The 4,084-nt window shown below is 36.6% G+C and overlaps 2 pseudogenes; both read right to left on the bottom strand.

Annotated features, from left to right (window-relative positions):
• Positions 1-1,113: 1,113 nt before the first annotated feature.
• On the bottom strand, positions 1,114-2,516 carry LOC104854375 (annotated as a pseudogene).
• Positions 2,517-2,622: 106 nt separating this feature from the next.
• LOC104854379 overlaps positions 2,623-4,084 on the bottom strand; it is a 2,595-nt pseudogene continuing 1,133 nt past the window's right edge.

Below are 4,084 nucleotides of genomic sequence, written 5' to 3'. Positions count from 1 at the left end.
ACACATTTTAAACAGCGATGTAAGAGAAATTACTTCCATACATCTAATATCATTCATTCTTGTTCACCAAGTTTCATTACTGGATCATACTCTGTTTACTGTAATCATTGACTAACTCATAATACATAGCTCTTAAATAATTTAACACACTCTTCTTTTTATAATTTACAAATATTTATTAAATTGTTTAATTTCCTATTGATTTCTTTCAGAACACATTATTCAGTTATAATTATCATACAAAATCTGTAAGTATATAAAAGGTATATATAAAAGGTATAAGAATGAAAGTAATTAAACACCAAGGAAACCATCTCAGTAATCTATGCTATAAATCAATTCAATGAAATTAATCCCACTTACTTTATTATTTTGGGGCATGCTAAGAAAATTTAACATAAGCTCTAACCTTTTGTAAAGTTTTAGCTATAGAAGTTTTTGTATATCCATAATTTTTTACATTAATATGCTTGTTTCCTTCTACTCCCAGCTAATGAAAACCTCTATTCTAATCTCTGTTTCTATGAATCTATTTTATATTCATTGTGTTAAGTGCTATCATGTTATATTTTCCTTCTATGTGTGATCCATTTTATTTAGTATAATGCCATTCAGGTTCATCTTTACTCTTATAAATGATAACAGTTCCTTTTGTAAAAGGATAAATAGTATTCTACTATTATATATATATATACCACTTTTTTTTAAACTAGAGTTTAGGATTTTTAATTTGTCCTAAAATCGCTGAAGGAAAAAAATCATAAAACATTCTGCTTTCCTTTGCAACCCCTGAACACACACACACACACACACACAAACCATTTGTAGGAAAAATATGGTTTTGTATATGGGATGAAACAATATAAATTCAAAGCTTACAGATCAGGGTTAGCTCTATCACTCATCGCTTTAAAAAGTTTGCGAATTTCCAGTCAAAACCAACAGGGTACTTAGGGTATCTCTCTCCTGAAATGTCATCTACTATTCCCAGGTAGACCACAGGATGCAAACTGTCTTGGAATGTCCTCAGACGGCTCTGTCATCGACAGGTAACACAGTAAAACCCCGGAGTCCTTTCTTTCCAATGAAAAGGTACAAACGGGGACAGAGCGACTATTTGAACTTTGTCTTCATCGTCTTTCCTTGTGGCTTGTAGCCTCCTCCTCCCCTGCCTCCTCGGAAGCCACCTCACCCTCCAAAGCCTCCCCGGCCTCTGCCTCCAAATCTGCCATGGCCGCCTCTGCCACCACCTTGGCCCCCGATACTCTCTTCTCTCTTAGACTTGGCCCAGTCCAAGGTAACTTTGTTTCCGTCCATTTTACCATCTTCCATACTCTCCTTGGAGGCCTTAGCGTCTTCCTCTCTGTTGAAGTCTACAAAACCAAAGCCCTTGGAGAAGCTGGTTTCCTGATCAGTGGCTACCCTTGCTCCAGAGCCGTCAAATGATTCCTTTAAGGTCCCCGGTGGTTTCTTCAGACAGAACGTTGACAAACAGGGTTTTGGATGGCTGTCTTCTGGCGTTAGGCAAACCCCTGGGTCCTTGCAGCTCAATTCTGATTGGTCTGCCCTCAATTTCTGATTTATTGAAGGAATTTAAAGCTTCTTTAGAATCTTCAAATGAAGTGAATTCTATGAAGGGGTACCCTTTAGATTTGTCATTTTGATTCTGGGACGCTTGGATAAAAGTTGCTTTTTCAAGTACTTCCTGGAGAGTTTCTTCTGTTGTGCTACAGGACATGTGGTTTAAATACAGTGTTTTTGATTCACACTCCAGGTGCTGTTCTTCGCACTTCTGTAGTCTTGCTTTTAACCTTTCTCCTCCCATGTAGAGGTAAACAGATCGCTCATCTATCGCTCCTCCGTGTTTTTCTTCAAAGTTTTTCTCCGCATCGACTTTGGTCTTAAATTCAATATAAGCAATCCCTTTACTCTTCCCGCCTTTGCTGAGTCTGATCTCTAGGGCATCTTTAAACACTTTTTTTAATTCATCGCTTCTTTTAATTGATTTAATTGTAAAGGAGATTTTTGGCCAAAAGTGTTCTTGCATCTCGATCTTTCTTGCTGTGTTTTCCTTTGGGTTTCTCTAGTTTAATTCCACTGCCAAATAATCTTTAATCAGTGAGTTACAAGGCCTTTTCCAGGTCTTCAGCAGATTCAAAGTCCATATAACCAAACTTCCGATTTGTACTAATTCTGACATCCACCGTAATGAGATCATTCTCAGCAAAAACTTCACTGATACCAGTTTTTAGCCCAGGATCGGATTTGTTAGAATTCAGATTTCCAACTAAGAGTTTGAAAGTTGTAGTTGGTTCTGTGCCTTCCACTTTCTGTTTCTTGGTTTCAGGATCTGCTTTCTGTTTGCTCATTTCCTTGTTTTGTTTTACTGGTGCTTCTTTGACAGGCTTTTCCTCCTCTTCCTCCTCCTCCTCTTCCTCCTCCTTCTCTTCATCCTCCTCCTCCTCATCATCTTCATCCTCATCGTTATCCTCCTCCTGAGCCACATTCTTTTCTTTTATAGGAGCAGCTTATATACACCACATTTTATCCTTCATCTTTTGGTGTACACTTTGTTTCCTTTTTTCACATGTTTTTATTGAAATATTTTTTTTCTTATACTTCTTAGCTAGCTGGGCATTTCACTGCACCATTCTTAATATCATCTATGATGTCATGTAGTTCCTGACCATCAACATTTCAGCCTACATGTTGGACAATCCCTGGCATCCCTTTAATGCTTCCAGAAACTTGTCAGACCAAAGATTGGTGCCACATCTGTTGGGCGTTGTTGCCAATCCATCAAAAGTGATATTTTCACTATGCTTAATGTTTTTTTTTCCTGTGTTTTATGCCTCTCGGTGGCCCCTTGAGTGCTTTCATGATTAAGGCAGAGGCAGAAAGCATCACCTCAGTCTGGGCCTGTCTGTTCTGAATGGTCAGTTTCATTGTAATCTTCAGACACTTCCAGCCATCAGTTGCCTTGGCGATGTCAACACTCACTGTTTTTGGAGAATGATTGAGGGGGACAACCTTGGGAACCAGAATAGAAATGGTGCTGACATTGCCCCTGATACACCTTAGGTACACAACATTTGTTTTGTTAGGGTCGTTGAACTCGGGTGGAATGGTAAGGTGTCTTGTGTTAGAGGAACTCGGTTTCAGGACAATCAAAGAAGGCTGCACCTTAGCCTTCTCCAATCCAAAAGCTCTTGCAAAAATGCTGTAATTAAAGTAAAAATGAACATATCTATTTGAGACCTAGATTTTGATTCCTTTGGATATATATCCAGAAGTGGATTGCTGCATTACTTTTATTATTTAAAGGAACCTACACATAATTTTTCATAGTAGCTGCGCTAGTATTCAATATTGTCAATACTATGCAACAGTTCCTGATTCTTCATGACCTTGCCTATATTTATATCTTTAAAATAATACCTATCCTAATAGTTGTGAAGTAATATCTCATTGCAGTTTTGATTTGCATTTCCCTCTTGATTAGTGGTGTTGAATATCTTTTCATATATCTCTTGGCCATTTGCATATTTTCTGTTGAGGAAAATCTAGCCAAGGAATTTGCTTATTTTTAGTTGGGTTTTTTGAGAGTTTTTATTATTTTTGTTGCTCTCAAGCTGTACAAATTCCTTACATGAATTGTATATTAATTTATTTGACATATAGTCTCAAAATATTTTATTATTATATATTGGTTTCCTTTTCATCCTGACAATTATTTTATTTTCTTTTCACAAGCTTTTCAGTTTGATATAATACCACTTTTCTGTTTTGTTTTGATTTCCTGTGTTTTTGGTGTCATTTCAAGAGTCATTGTCAAACCCAGTGTCTATTTTTTTCTATGTTTCCTTCTAGAAATGTCATGGTTTCAGGTCTTATGTTTATGGCTTTAAATCATTTTGAGTTGATTTTTATGTTGGTACTGTATCCACTTTCTTTCTGTTTGTGGATATCCAGTCTTACCAACATATGTTAGTGAAGAGACTACCATTTTCTCATTCTATATTTTCCATACTTTCTTCTTAACCTGCGTTTTAATGATGCAATATTAAAAAGTTCATATATTATA

The sequence above is a fragment of the Fukomys damarensis genome, unplaced genomic scaffold (assembly GCF_012274545.1).
Source record: "Fukomys damarensis isolate Sample0158 unplaced genomic scaffold, DMR_v1.0_HiC HiC_scaffold_39, whole genome shotgun sequence".
Lineage (NCBI taxonomy): Eukaryota > Metazoa > Chordata > Mammalia > Rodentia > Bathyergidae > Fukomys > Fukomys damarensis.
This window is presented reverse-complemented; position numbering and strand designations above follow the sequence as displayed.